This window comes from Hordeum vulgare, chromosome 1H (assembly GCF_904849725.1).
Source record: "Hordeum vulgare subsp. vulgare chromosome 1H, MorexV3_pseudomolecules_assembly, whole genome shotgun sequence".
In the NCBI taxonomy this organism is placed as follows: Eukaryota; Viridiplantae; Streptophyta; class Magnoliopsida; order Poales; family Poaceae; genus Hordeum; species Hordeum vulgare.
In genome coordinates, this window is record NC_058518.1 from 129,481,225 (window position 1) to 129,498,140 (window position 16,916).

Sequence of the window (16,916 nt, forward strand, 5' to 3'; positions counted from 1 at the left end):
GACGCGGTGCGAATGGTTACCGAAGGAAGGGGAAAGCGGAGGTGAGCGGGGCGCTGCTTGTTGGAAATATGCCCTAGAGGCAATAATAAAATGGTTATTATCATATTTCCTTGTTCACTATAATCGTCTATCGTTCATGCTATAATTGTATTAACACGAAACAGTAATACATGTGTGAATGAATAGATCACAATGTGTCCCTAGCAAGCCTCTAGTTGGCTAGCTCGTTAGTCAATAGATGATCATGGTTTCCTGATCATGGGCATTAGATGCCATTTATAACGGGATCACATCATTGGGAGAATGATGTGATGGACGAGACCCAATCCTAAGCCTAGCACTAGATCGTATTGTTCGAATGCTAATGCTTTTCTAATGTCAAGTATCTTATCCTTCGACCGTGAGATTGTGCAACTCCCGGATACCGTAGGAGTGCTTTGGGTGTATCAAACGTCACAACGTAACTGCGTGACTATAAACGTGCACTACGGGTACCTCCGAAAGTGTCTGTTGGGTTGGCACAAATCAAGATCGGGATTTGTCACTCCGTGTGACGGTGAGGTATCTCTGGGCCCACTCGGTAGAACATCATCATGAGCTCAATGTGACTAAGGAGTTAGTCACACGATGACGTGCTACGGAATTGTTGTACGAGGTTACCGAAAGTTGTTCGGAGTCCCGGATGAGATCCCGGACGTCACGAGGAGCTCAGGAATGGTCCGGAGGTAAAGATTGATATATAGGACGGATGGTTTTGGACACCGGAAGTGTTTGGGCGTTACCGGTAACGTACCGGGACCACCGAAGGGGGGCAACAACCCCAAGAGGCTAGATGGGCTAAGTGCGGGAGGGAACCAGCCCCGAGGTGCGCTGGTGCGCCTCCCACACCCAGCCCAATGCACAAGTGGTGGGGAGAGGGGGCAACCCTAGGCGCAGGTGGGCCTTAGGCCCACCAGGTGGTGCGCCACACCCCCTCCCACCCTAGCCGCCGCCCCCCTCTCCCATCTGGTGGCCGCCGGCCCCTAGGGAGGGAACCCTAGGGGTGGCGCAGCCCTCCCCCCTCCTCCTATAAATAGAGAGGGGTTTTGGCCATTGAGAGACACCGTTTCCTCTCTCTCTCGGCGCAGCCCTGCTCCTCTCCCTCCTCCTCTCTGCCGGCGCTTGGCGAAGCCCTGCCAGGAGACCTCGTCTCTCCACCGACACCACGCCATCGTGTTGCTGGACATCTTCCCCAACCTCTCCCTCCTCCTTGCTGGATCAAGGTGCGGGAGACGTCACCGGGTTGCACGTGTGTTGAACGCGGAGGTGCCGTTGTTCGGCACTAGATCGGAATCGCCGCAAGTACGACTCCATCAACCGCGTTCTAGCAACGCTTCCGCTTAGCGATCTTCGAAGGCATGAAGATTCTCTTACCCCTCTCTCGTTGCTGGTCTCTCCATAGGAAGATCTGAACATGCGTAGGAAAATTTTGAATTTATGCTACGTTACCCAACAGTGGTATCAGAGCCAGATTTTCTATGCGTAGATTCTATGCACGAGTAGAACACAAAAGTTGTGGGCGATGATTTATCAATTTGCTTGCCGTTACTAGTCTTATTCTTTTCTGGCGGTATTGTGGGATGAAGCGGCCCGGACCGACCTTACACGTACGCTTACGTGAGACTGGTTCCACCGACAGACATGCACATCGTGCATAAAGGTGGCTAGCGGGCGTTTGTCTCTCCTACTCTAGTCGGATTGGATTTGATGAAAAGGGTACTTATGAAGGGTAAATAGCTTTGGCATATCATCGTTGTGGCTGTCACATAGGTAAGAAGGCGTTCTTGCTAGAAGCCCAAATCAGCCACGTAAAACTTGCAACAACAATTAGAGGACGTCTAACTTGTTTTTGCAGGGTTTGACATATGATGTGATATCGCCAAAGTTGTGATGTTGCATGTATGATGTCTGAGATGATCATGTTATTGTAATAGGTTTCACGACTTGCATGTCGATGAGTATGACAACCGGCAGGAGCCATAGGAGTTGTCTTAATTTATTGTATGAGATGCAACGCCATGTGCTTACTACTTTTACTTCATTGCTAACGGTTAGCCATAGTAGTAGTGATAGTAGTAGTTGGCGTGACGACTTCACGGAGACACGATGATGGAGATCATGATGATGGAGATCATGGTGTCACGCCGGTGATGATGATGATCATGCGATGCCCGAAGATGGAGATCGAAAGAGCAAAGATGATAATGGCCATATCATGTCACTACATGATTGCATTGTGATGTTTATCATGTTTTACATCTTATTGCTTAAAACGACGGTAGCATAATAAGATGATCCCTCTTAAAATTTCGAGAACATATTCCCCTAAGTGTGCACCATTGCGAAGGTTCGTTATCTCGAAGCACCACGTGATGATCGGGTGTGATAGATTCCAACGTTCGCATACAACGGGTGTAAGCCAGATTTACACACGCGAAACACCTAGGTTGACTCGACGAGCTTAGCATGTACAGACATGACCTCGAATACAAGAGACCAAAAGGTCGAACATGAGTCGTATGGTTGAATACGACCAGCATGAAGTTGCTCACCATGGTGACTAGTCCGTCTCACGTGATGATCGGACACGGGTTAGTCAACATGGATCATGTATCACTTAGATGACTAGAGGGATGTCGATTTAAGTGGGAGTTCATACTTAATTTGATTAAATGAACTTAATTGTCATGAACTTTGTCTAAAAAGTTGTCTTTACAAATATTGTAGATGTCCGACGTCAACCTCAACTTCAACGCATTCCTAGAGAAAAACAAGCTGAAAGATGATGGTAGCAACTATGCGGACTGGGTTCGCAACCTGAAGCTCATCCTTGAAGCAGCTAAAAAGGCTTATGTCCTTAATGCGCCGCTAGGTCACCCTCCCACTCCCGCAGCAGCCCAGGACATTCTAAACATCTGGCAAGCGCGGAGTGATGACTACTCTCTGGTCAGGTGTGGCATGTTATACAGTTTAGAAACGGGGCTCCAAAGACGTTTTGAGCAACACGGGGCATATGAGATGTTCCAGGAGCTGAAGCTAGTTTTTCAAGCTCATGCCCGTGTTGAGAGATATGAAGTCTCCGACAAGTTCTTCAGCTGTAAGATGGAGGAGAACAGTTCTGTCAGTGAGCACATACTCAAAATGTCTGGGTTACACGGTCGTCTGACTTCACTTGGAGTCGAACTTCCGGATGATGCTATCATTGACAGAATCCTCCAGTCTCTCCCACCAAGCTACAAAGGCTTTGTGCTTAACTACAACATGCAAGGGATGGAGAAAACCATTCCCGAGTTGTACTCGATGCTCAAGTCTGCAGAAGTAGAAATCAAGAAGGAGCATCAAGTGTTGATGGTCAACAAGACCACTAGTTTCAAGAAAGGCAGGGGTAAGAAGAACTTCAAGAAAGACGGCAAAGTTGTTGTCGCGCCCGGTAAGCCAGATGCCGGGAAGAAGAAAAAGAACGGACCCAAGCCTGAGACTGAGTGCTTCTATTGCAAGGGAAAGGGTCACTAGAAGCGGAACTGCCCCAAATACTTAGCGGACAAGAAGGCCGGCAACGTTAAAGGTATATGTGATATACATGTTATTGATGTGTACCTTACCAACGCTCGTAGTAGCTCCTCGGTATTTGATACCGGTGCTGTTGCTCACATTTGCAACTCAAAGCAGGAACTGCGGAATAAGCGGAGACTGGCCAAGGACGAGGTGACGATGCGCGTTGGGAATGGTTCAAAGGTCGATGTGATCGCCGTCGGCACGCTACCTCTACATCTACCGTCGGGATTAGTTTTAAACCTTACTAATTGTTATTTAGTACCAGCTTTAAGCATGAACATTGTATCAGGGTCTTGCTTAATGCGAGACGGCTACTCATTTAAGTCAGAGAATAATGGTTGTTCTATTTATATGAGTGATATGTTTTATGGTCATGCTCCGCTGGTGAATGGTTTATTCTTGATGAATCTCGATCGTGATGTTACACATATTCATAGTGTGAGTACCAAAAGATGCAAAGTTGATAATGATAGTCCCACATACTTGTGGCACTGCCGCCTTGGTCATATCGGCGTTAAGCGCATGAAGAAGCAACATACTGATGGACTATTAGAGTCTCTTAACTTTGAATCATTTGACACATGGGAACCGTGCCTCATGGGCAAGATGACTAAGACTCCATTCTCAGGAATAATGGAGAGAGCAACTGACTTATTGGAAATAATACATACTGATGTGTGTGGTCCAATGAACGTTGAAGCTCGCGGTGGTTATCGTTATGTTCTCACTCTCACCGATGGTTTGAGTAGGTATGGGTATATCTACTTGATGAAGCACAAATCTGAGACGTTTGAAAAGTTCAAGGAATTTCAGAGTGAGGTTGAGAATCAACGTGACAGAAAAATTAAATGTCTACGATCTGATCGTGGAGGAGAATATTTGAGTCACGAGTTTGGCACACACCTAAGGAAGTGTGGAATCGTTTCACAACTGACGCCGCCTGGCACACCGCAGCGCAACGGAGTGTCTGAACGTCGTAATCGCACTTTATTAGATATGGTACGATCTATGATGTCTCTCACCGACTTACCGCTATCGTTTTGGGGATACGCATTAGAAACTGCAGCATTCACTTTAAATAGGGCACCGTATAAATCCGTTGAGACGACACCGTATGAACTATGGTTTGGCAAGAAACCTAAGCTGTCGTTTCTTAAAGTTTGGGGCTGCGATGCTTATGTGAAGAAACTTCAACCAGAAAAGCTCGAGCCCAAAGCGGAGAAATGCGTATTCATAGGATACCCTAAGAAACTATTGGGTATACCTTCTATCTTAGATCCGAAGGTAAAACCTTTGTTACCAAGAACGGATCCTTTCTAGAGAAAGAGTTTCTCTCGAAAGAAGTAAGTGGGAGGAAGGTAGAACTTGATGAGGTAATTACACCCCCTCTCGAACAGGAAAGTAGCGCAGCGCAGGAAGTTGTTCCTGTGGCGCCTACACCGACTGAAGAGGAAGTTAATGATGATGATCATGAAGCTTCGGATCAAGTTACTACTGAATCGCGAAGGTCCACAAGGGTACGCTCTGCACCAGAGTGGTACGGCAACCCTGTGATGGAAATCATGTTGTTAGACAACGGTGAACCTTCGAACTATGAAGAAGCGATGGCGGGCCCAGATTCCAACAAATGGCTTGAGGCCATGAAATCCGAGATAGGATCCATGTATGAGAACAAAGTATGGACTTTGGTGGACTTGCCCGATGACCGGCGAGCCATAGAAAATAAATGGATCTTCAAGAAGAAGACTGATGCAAACGGTAATGTAACCGTTTACAAAGCTCGACTTTTCACAAAGGGTTTTCGACAAATTCAAGGAATTGACTACGAAGAGACTTTCTCTCCCGTAGCGAAGCTGAAATCAGTCCGAATCATGTTAGCAATTGCCGCCTTTTATGATTATGAAATTTGGAAAATGGACGTCAAAACAGCGTTCCTCAACGGGAACCTTAAGGAAGAGTTGTATATGATGCAACCAGAAGGTTTTGTCGACCCTAAGGGTGCTAACAAAGTGTGCAATGTCCAGCGCTCCATCTATGGGCTGGTGCAAGCATCTCGGAGTTGGAACATTCGCTTTAATGAGGTGATTAAAGCGTTTGGGTTCATACAGGTTTACGGAGAAGCCTGTATGTACAAGAAAGTGAGTGGGAGCTCTGTAGCTTTCCTCGTACTATATGTGGATGACATATTATTGATGGGGAATAATATAGATATGTTGGAGAGCATAAAGGCCTATTTGAACAAGAGTTTTTCAATGAAGGACCTTGGACAAGCTGCATACATATTAGGCATCAAGATCTATAGAGATAGATCGACACGCCTCATAGGTCTTTCGCAAAGTACATACCTTGACAAGATATTGAAGAAGTTCAATATGGAAAACTCAAAGAAAGGGTTCTTGCCAGTTTTGCAAGGTATGAGATTGAGTAAGACTCAGTTGCGGACCACGGCAGCAGATAGAGAGAAGATGAGTTCTGTCCCCTACGCTTCAGCCGTGGGCTCTCTAATGTATGCCATGCTGTGTACCAGACCTGATATAAACCTTGCCATAAGTTTGGTAGGGAGGTACCAAAGTGATCCCGGTACGGAACACTGGACAGCGGTCAAGAATATCCTTAAGTACCTGAAAAGGACTAAGGAAATGTTTCTCGTTTATGGAGGTGACGAAGAGCTCGTCGTAAAGGGTTACGTCGACGCTAGCTTCGACACAGATCCGGATGACTCTAAGTCTCAGACCGGATACGTATATGTATTGAATGGTGAGGCAGTGAGCTGGTGCAGCAGCAAGCAAGAAGTCGTGGCAGCATCTACATGTGAAGCGGAGTACATGGCTGCTTCAGAAGCGGCTCATGAAGGAATTTGGATGAAGGATCTCATCACTGACCTTGGAGTGGTTCCAAGCGCGTTGGGTCCTATGACACTCTTCTGTGATAACACTGGAGCCATTGCCATAGCCAAGGAGCCCAGGTTTCACTGGAAGACGAAGCACATCAAGCGCTGCTACAACTCCATCCAGGACCATGTCCAGAGTGGAGTGATAGATATTTGTAAAGTACACACGGATCTGAATATTGCAGACTCGTTGACTAAACCTCTTCCACGAGCAAAACATGATCAACACCATAATGCTATGGGTGTTCGATACATCACAATGTAACTAGATTATTGACTCTAGTGCAAGTGGGAGACTGTTTGAAATATGCCCTAGAGGCAATAATAAAATGGTTATTATCATATTTCCTTGTTCATGATAATCGTCTATCGTTCATGCTATAATTGTATTAACAGGAAACAGTAATACATGTGTGAATGAATAGATCACAATGTATCCCTAGCAAGCCTCTAGTTGGCTAGCTCGTTAGTCAATAGATGATCATGGTTTCCTGATCATGGGCAGTAGATGTCATTGATAACGGGATCACATCATTGGGAGAATGATGTGATGGACGAGACCCAATCCTAAGCCTAGCACTAGATCGTATTGTTCGTATGCTAATGCTTTTCTAATGTCAAGTATCTTTTCCTTCGACCGTGAGATTGTGCAACTCCCGGATAACGTAGGAGTGCTTTGGGTGTATCAAGCGTCACAACGTAACTGGGTGACTATAAACGTGCACTACGGGTACCTCCGAAAGTGTCTGTTGGGTTGGCACGAATCAAGATCGGGATTTGTCACTCCGTGTGACGGAGAGGTATCTCTGGGCCCACTCGGTAGAACATCATCATGAGCTCAATGTGACTAAGGAGTTAGTCACACGATGACGTGCTACGGAATGAGTAAAGAGACTTACCGGTAACGAGATTGAACAAGGTATAGGTATACCGACGATCGAATCTCGGGCAAGTTCTATACCGAGAGACAAAGGGAATCGTATACGGGATTGATTGAATCCTTGACATCGTGGTTCATCCGATGAGATCATCGTGGAGCTAGTGGGAGCCACCATGGGTATCCAGACCCTGCTGATGGTTATTGGCCAGAGAGGTGTCTCGGTTATGTCTGCCTGTCTCCCGAACCCGTAGGGTCTACACACTTAAGGTTCGATGACACTAGGGTTATAGGGAATTGTTGTACGAGGTTACCGAAAGTTGTTCGGAGTCCCGGATGAGATCCCGGACGTCACGAGGAGCTCCGGAATGGTTCGGAGGTAAAGATTGATATATAGGACGGATGGTTTTGGACAACGGAAGTGTTTCGGGCGTCACCGGTAACGTACCGAGACCACCGGGACCACCGGAGGTGGTCCCGGGGGACCACCGAAGGGGGGCAACGACCCCAAGAGTCTAGATGGGCTAAGTGTGGGAGGGAACCAGCCCCTAGGTGGGCTGGTGCGCCTCCCACACCCAGCCCAATGCGCAAGTGGTGGGGAGAGGGGGCAACCCTAGGCGCAGGTGGGCCTTAGGCCCACCAGGTGGTGCGCCACACCCCCTCCCACCCTAGCCGCCGCCCCCTCTCCCATCTGGTGGCCGCCGACCCCTAGGGAGGGAACCCTAGGGGTGGCGCAGCCCTTCCCCCTCCTCCTATAAATAGAGAGGGGTTTTGGCCATTGAGAGACACCGTTTCCTCTCTCTCTCGGCGCAGCCTTGCTCCTCTCCCTCCTCCTCTCTGCCGGCGCTTGGCGAAGCCCTGCCGGGAGACCTCGTCTCTCCACCGACACCACGCCATCGTGTTGCTGGACATTTTCCCCAACCTCTCCCTCCTCCTTGCTGGATCAAGGTGCGGGAGACATCACCGGGCTGCACGTGTGTTGAACGCGGAGGTGCCGTTGTTCGGCACTAGATCGGAATCGCCGCAAGTACGACTCCATCAACCGCGTTCTAGCAATGCTTCCGCTTAGCGATCTTCAAAGGTATGAAGATGCTCTTACCCCTCTCCCGTTGCTGGTCTCTCCATAGGAATATCTGAACATGCGTAGGAAAATTTTGAATTTATGCTACGTTACCCAACACTGCTCACCTAGGGGTCAAAGAGGGGCTCACCGTGGAGGCAGAAGGTGCCGACGAGGAGGTGCTGCAGAAGGAGGCTCCCAGAGTGGAGGAAGAAGGTGTTGTAGAAGTGGACGATGTAGCTGCTCCCGTCGCGTGATCTCGTCGGGAATGGATCTCCCACATCCTCCGCTTGCTCCTGGTCCGGTCAGGGAAGAAGACAGGGCGCCGATCCGCCGGCGACGTGCTCAACCGGAGCCGGCCATGGCGGCGGAGCTGCTCGGGAGTGCCCCAACGGCGCTAGAGAGGAGAGGAGGGGGAAACTGGAGCCTTAGGGTTGCGAGGAGGGCGCGTGGCTGCTGAAATGGCCTCGGGATGCGCTCTTGGAGCTGCAAGATCGACGAGGGGAAGCATCGGTGGTGGAGGAAGGAGACAGACGTGGGGTGGGCTTGCACTCTCGACAGAATAGGTGAGGCCCACGTAGGAGGGAGTGAGCCAACCCACCTGGCGCCTGATAACAGAGAAAAAAAGGTTTTCTCATTTTAAAAATAGCAACCCTCAAACAAAAATGCACACATCCACATAGGGGTTGTAAAAAAAATAAAAATAATACATAAGGCATAAGGGAAATATGCCCTATTTATATAAAATATAAAACTGATTTTTGGAGCAACTAAATTAAATTCAAAACATAATTTCATATGCTGTTTTTGTAAATAAAACCCCATTTACCTTAAGATTTAAAAACCCCAAGTCAATGCCCCTCAAACACAAGATTACACACTAAAAGATCAACATTTTAAAAACAGGTTTTAAACAAGTTAAATCATGAGCTCAAATAATAATGGGGAAGGGGGTTTTGAAACCTTGTTTGAAAGCAACATTGTTTTGAAAACACCACCACATCAAGCACAAGCACACTAGCATTCATAATGGATCAAGCAACAACAACATCACAATGGGATTGTCATTAATGCAATGAATGCCATGATGCCAGATGGTGACACAAAACAAAGCCACATGAAATCATAACTCTTATAGCATTGAAAAATAAGGTTCCAAAATAGGAAAGGTTCCCAAATATAGCAAGGGTTACATCTCGGGCATTACAGGCAGATACCGGTACCCGTACAAATTGCTCGGGACAATCTCCACAACCTAATTGGAGACCCCGGTGCTTGCCCGGAGCTTTACACCGCAATGGCAAGAACACACAAAGTGGTCAACTCCCTCACACTCAAATCCCTCCACAACAACAAAAGCTATGGAGAAATATGAGAGGAAGAACAAGGAGCTCACAAAGAACTCCAAGATCTAGATCCCAGGGGTTCCCCTCACATAAAGGAGAAAGTGATTGGTGGAGATATGGATCTAGATCTCCTCTCTCTTTTCCCTCAAGAACTAGCAAGAATCATTGGAGGGATTGAGAGTTAGCAAGCTCTAAGAAGGTCAACAATGGGTGAAGAACACGACCTCAACGGATAGGTAAGGCCAAGAAGACCCCCTTTATATAGTGGGGGAAGGAATCATACCGTTACCCCCACTTACAGCCGGCACAGCGGTACTACCGCTGCCCCCAGCGGTACTACTGCTCAGGGAGGAGCAGTACTACCACTGCCCCTGGCGGTACTACCGCTAGCCGTGGAGGTACTACCTCTAGCCCTAGAGGTACTACCGGTAGCCCCTGGTGGTACTACCACTAGCCCCTGGCGGTACTACCGCTAGAGAAAGTCTTCGCAAAAAGTCCGAAGGAGAAAAATTGCTCAGAGAGAGGTACTACCGTCCCGAAGCGGTACTACCGCCCACCCGGAGCGGTACTACTGCACCTAGAGAGGTACTTCCCCTAGGGAGCAGTAGTAAAAAATTACTACTTCTCCGGGGGCGGTACTACTGCTCCGTGGGCGGTACTACCGCTACACGAGCGGTACTACCGCTCGCACCAGGAGCGGTACTACCGGTGGATACTGAAACTACTCTAACTTTCGCATGCGGACTCCGAATTCAACGAAACCAAGTTTTTTGGAAAGCTAACAACATGGGTTAACACAATATTGATAGAAATATCAATAAGAAGCAAGTGAGAAAAGGCCCATAAGAAAATGGTGAGAACCCTTCTTCGAATAAGACCAGTAAAAACTCCCAACATCGAAAACATCATAGAAGATGCATATGGACTTCGTTTTTTATGAACTCGAGCTTGTCATGAAAATGACCATAAGCTCTAAAACTCACAAAGAGAAACACCAAGCAAGAACCAAGAAGTATGATGCAAGGATGCAAATGGTTTGAGCTCTCAACGAACGATACGATCAAGCTACTCACTTGAGAGCCCCCCTTGACAGTACGGCAATCTATCCTAAAACAGAAAACCTATCAAGTGCAAACCTATACCTTGCACCTCGTCCTCTTGAGCTAGATGATGATGATCTTGGCTTCCTCAAGATGGACCACCTTTCTTGATTGCGTTGGCTTGATGAAGACTAGTTGATTGCTCCCCCATACTCAGTATGGGTGAGCCACTCTTCGGCATATCTTCACAAGTCCATTGCCACCAAATGGACGGCAAGCTTCAAGCATGATATATTCGTGCTGATCCACTTGAACTTGTAAACCGCAATCTTGATGACGATCACCACTTGACGTCATCCTTCATGGGTTGTATGAGATCTTCCTTTTGACGCAAGCCCATGGAAACACACCTAACCCCCACATAGAACTCTCACGAAGACCATGGGTTAGTACACAAACACGTAATGGACAATGCTTACCATACCATGGGATCACTTGATCCCTCTCGGTACATCTTGTACGCTTTGTGTGTTGATCATCTTGATTTACTCTTTGTCTGAGATCTTGATCAACCTTGTGTCTCAATGAACATTCTTTGGATAATACCTTGAATACCTCCTTGGTCATCATATAAACTCCTTGAACCCAACAGATGGACTTCAAGACGTGCCTATGGAAAAATCCTATAAATATAACTTAAGGCAACCATTAGTACATAGGAATTGTCATCAATTACATAAACCACATATGGAGAAATATGCTCTAACAATCTCCCCCATTTTGGTAATTGATGACAACCACTTCAAGAGAGTTTATATAAGGAAATAAGCATAACCAAGCGCACACATACAAAGCAATAATGCATGCGTGCAAGATCTAAATGCTTAAGCAATAAAAGCAAAACCCTCTAAACATATCCAAAGTAAACTCTCTAGACTTCTCCCCCATTGGCATCGATTTTAAAATGGACGAAAAGTTTAGAAAACCAATATAGTAGGTGGTCCTCCAAAAAGTGTGTACTTCTCAGCAAATGAGTGCAAAGAAATACACAAATACAATGATAAGTAGTTGAAGGAAAACAAACTATATTGAGGACCCAAAGATTGCAAATAAAGGATTGTATGCCACAAAGACATACAAAAATAGAGGCAAGCAATCAAAAGATACCAGATGGAACAAACAATCATATGGTCCTTCGAACCACGTGAATAAAAGATATTATGATAAAGGCAACGGAGTGTTTTATCAAAACTAGAGAAGCTCCCCATGATTTGTGCACTAATAAGAGATTTTTTTATTTGATACAAGTGCACAAAATAGGATCGTTGCTCCCCCCAAAATAAATAAAAACACACAATGAGTGCAACAAGATAGATGAGACAATAAGCATATCACTTGCAAAAAACAAATGGTTCAGTGATACGTCTCCAACGTGTCTATAATTTTTGATGGTTCCATGCTATTATCTTGTCAAACTTTGGATGTTTTGTATGCCTTTTATATCTTTTTTGGGACTAACTTATTAACTGAGTGCCAAGTGCCAATTCCTGTTTTTTCCGTGTTTTTTACCCTTTCCACATGATGATTTTAAACGGTGTCCAAACGAAATAAAACTTCCGAAAATATTTTTACCAGAACCAAGGCAGAGGCCACCAGGGGACTTCACAAGCCCACTAGACGCAGCGAGGGGGCCCCGCGCCTAGCAGGATTGTGGGCCCCCTGTGGCTCGTCTTCCCTACCTCTTCCGCCTATAAATTCCTGAAAAATCCAAAACTTGGCGAGAGATCCACGAAAATACTTTTCCGCCGCCGCAAGCTTATCTCTCCGCAAGATCCCATCTGGGGCATGTTCTGGTGCCCTGCCGGAGGGGGATTCGGATACGGAGGGCTTCTTCATCAACACCATGACCTCTCCGATGATGCGTGAGTAGTTCACCATAGACCTTCGGGTCCATAGCTAGTAGCTAGATGGCTTCTTCTCTCTCTTGGATCTTCAATACAAAGTTCTCCATGATCTTCATGGAGATCTATCCGATGTAATCTTCTTTTGCGGTGTGTTTGTCGAGATCCGATGAATTGTGGATTTATGATCAGATTATCTATGAATCTTATTTGAGTTTCTTCTGATCTCTTATATGCATGATTTCATATCCTTGTAATTCTCTTCGAGTTGTGGGTTTTGTTTGGCCAACTTGATCTATGATTCTTGCAATGGGAGAAGTGCTTGGTTTTGGGTTCATACCGTGTGGTGACCTCTCCCAGTGACAGAAGGGGCAGCGAGGCACGCATCGTGTTGTTGCCATCAAGGGTAAAAAGATGGGGTTTACATCATTGGTTTGAGTTTATCCCTCTACATAATGTCATCTTGCTTAAGGCGTTACTCTGTTCGTCATGAACTCAATACACTAGTTGCACGCTGGATAGCGGTCGATGTGTGGAGTAATAGTAGTAGATGTAGAAAGTATCGGTCTACTTGTCTCAGACGTGATGCCTATATGTTTGGTCATTGCCTTAGATATCGTCATGACTTTGCGCGGATCTATTAATTGCTCGACAGTAATTTGTTTACCCACCGTAATATTTTCTATTTTGAGAGAAGCCTCTAGTGAACACTATGGCCCCCGGGTCTACTTCACATCATATTTTCAGCCTTACACTTTTACTTCGTTGCACTTTCCGCCTTCAGATCTCACTTTGCAATCAATCGTGAAGGGATTGACAACCCCTTTATACCGCTGGGTGCAAGCTCGTTTGTGTTTGCGCAGGTACTCTGGACACTTGGTTTGATTCTCCTACTAGATTGATACCTTGGTTCTCAAACTTAGGGAAATACTTACTGCTCCTGTGCTGCATCACCCTTTCCTCTTCAAGGGAAAAACCAACGCAAGCTCAAGAGGCAGCATTGAGCAACATGTGAAAGAAGCAACTTAAGAATAGGCTCAACCAAAATAATGTGTGTGAGTCATGGCAAAGCACTTGAGAATACTAAGATAAGGATGAGCATTACTCATCAACATAGTCTTGATGAAATGAGAAACAAAGTGCAAGACATATCATTCCCACACACACACACACACACACACTAGAAAATGGGTTCACAAGCTTACTAATAAACAAAATAAGAACCAACGCTTGTGACAACCCATGGTTAAGAAAGGAAATAAGAACCTTGTCAAAAGGAGGGATACCAATCGAAATGGCAAAACCCTTATCAAGACAAGCATGAGGAAAAGTAATCTTCACGGCCAAGGAATGCATCAAAATGTAGGAATATAAGATACGCACTCAAGACAAATCCTTTCACGAAGCCACCAAAAAGTGAAAAAGGAAATGCAACGGTGGACGTGAAAGAAAAGAAGATATCAATTAGAGATGTAACTTCTCTCATGTGTAAAATATTTTAAGTAGAAGACAATCAAGACGATATATATCCACAAAGAAGGATGTACACACGAAATGGTTACAAGAAGGAACAAACAAGATATCCAAAAAGGAAGTCATAAATATATCAACAAGAGCTTTGCTTGGAAGCATAGCACATGGCCTAATATTTTCTTATTGTACAATATGAACTTCCAACATACGAACATCAAAGACATCCCTACTAGCAATAAGACATCATTGTTCGGATGCTTTGAGAAAGGAAACAAGTACTACAAGAACGAATCAAGAGATTCAAGCCATGATGCAACCTGGCCAAGAAAAGACAGGTTTGGGCCTTTGCAAGAAATGAATGCATGAAGTAGATACTTGTTACCGAGACAATGATACGTCCATTTTGCATCATGCTTCTATGTTGATATTTATCGCTTTTTGGGTTGTTATTACACTTCACGGTACAATAATTATGCCTTTTCTCTCTTATTTTGCAAGGTTTACATCAAGAGGGAGAATGCCGGCAGCTGGAATTCTGGCCTCAAAAAGGAGCAAGTTTGAGATACCTATTCTGTGCAACTCCAAAAGACGTGAAAATCAACGAGGATTTATTTTCGAATTTATAAAAAATACTGCGCCGAAGAAGTACCAGAGGGGAGCCAGCAGGAGGCCACAAGCCTGCTAGGCGCGGCCTACCCCCCTGGTCGCGCCTAGGGGGCTTGTGGGCTCCCAGTTGACCCTCTAGCCGCCCTCTTTCGCTATAAGGAGGGTTTCGTTCCAGAAAAATCAAGAGGAGGCTTTTGGAAGGAATCGCCGCCGCCACGAGGCGGAACTTGAGCAGAACCAATCTAGAGCTCCGGCAGGGTCGTCCTGTCGGGGAAACTTCCCTCCTGGAGGGGGAAATCGTCGCCATCGTCATCACCAACACTCCTCTCATCGCAGGGGCTCATCACCATCAACATCTTCATTAGCACCATCTGATCTCCAAACCATAGTTCATCTCTTGTAACCAATCTCCGTCTCACGACTCCGATTGGTACTTGTAAGGTTGCTAGTAGTGTGAATTACTCTTGTAGTTGATGCTAGTTGGATTACTCGGTGGAAGACTATAAGTTCAGATCCTTGATGCTATTCATTACCTCTCTGGTCATGAATATGATTATGCTTTGTGACTAGTCACTTTTGTTCCTGAGGACATGGGATAAGTCATGCTATAAGTAGTCATGTGAATTTGGTATTCGCTTGATATTTTGATGTGTTGTATGTTGTTTTTCCTACAGTTGTGTTATGTGAACATCAACTACATAACACTTCACCATTATTTGGGCCTAGAGGAAGACATTGGGAAGTAGTAAGTAGATGATAGCTTTCTAGAGTGACAGAAGCTTAAACCCTAGTTTATGCGTTGCTTCGTAAGGGGCTGATTTGGATCCACTAGTTTAATGCTATGGTTAGAATTTGTCTTAATTCTTCTTTCGTAGTTGTGGATGCTTGCGAGATGGGTTAATCATTAGTGGGAGGTTTGTCCAAGTAAGGGCAGCACCCAAGCACTGGTCCACCCACATATCAAACTATCAAAGTAGCGAACGCGAATCATATGAACTTGATGAAAACTAGCTTGACAGAAATTCCCATGTGTCCTCGGGAGCGCTTTACCTCCTATAAGAGTTTGTTCAGGTTGTACATTGCTACAAAAGGGATTGGGCCACTTTCCTGCACCGTTGTTACTTGCTACTTGCTGCGAATCATCTCACCACACAACTATCTGTTACCGATAATTTCAGTGCTTGCAGAGATTGCCTTGCTGAAAACCACTTGTCACATCCTTCTGCTCCTCGTTGGGTTCGACACTCTTACTTATTGAAAGGACTACAATAGATCCCCTACACTTGTGGGTCATCAAGACTCTTTTCTGGCGCCGTTGCCGGGGAGTGAAGCGCCTTTGGTAAGGAAACATTTATATAGTGTGCTGAAATTTATTGTCACTTGTTACTATGGAAACTAATCCTTTGAGGAGCTTGTTCGGGGTATCTTCACCTCGAACGAAAGCACAAGGAGTTGCTCCTCAACCTGCTGCACCTACTGAAAATATTTGCTATGAATTTCCTTCAGGTATGCTTGAGAAACTGTTGGCTAATTCTTTTACAGGAGATGGAACATCACATCCCGACTTCCATCTAATCTATGTAGATGAAGTTTGTGGTTTATTTAAGCTTGCAGGTTTGCCCGAGGATGAGGTCAATAAGAAGTTATTTCCCTTATCGTTTAGGGATAAAGTATTGACATGGTATAGGCTATGTGATGATACTGGATCATGGAACTACAACCGGTTGAAATTGGAGTTTCATCAAAAGTTTTATCCTATGCATCAAGTACATCGTGATCGGAATTAGATTTATAATTTTTGGCCTCGTGATAGAGAAAGCACCGCTCAAGCTTGCGGGAGGATTAAATCAATATTATATTCATGCCCCAACCATGAGCTCTCAAGAGAAATTATCATTCAAAACTTCTATGCTCGGCTTTCTCATGATAATCGCACCATGCTTGACACTTCTTGTACCGGTTCTCTTATGAAGAGAGATATTGACTTCAAATGGAATTTATTGGAGATAATTAAACGCAACTCTGAAGATTGGGAGTTTGAAGAAGGTAAGGAGTCAGGTATGAATCTCAAGTTTGATTGCGTTAAATCCTTTGTTGAAACAAATACTTTTTGTGATTTTAGCGCCAAA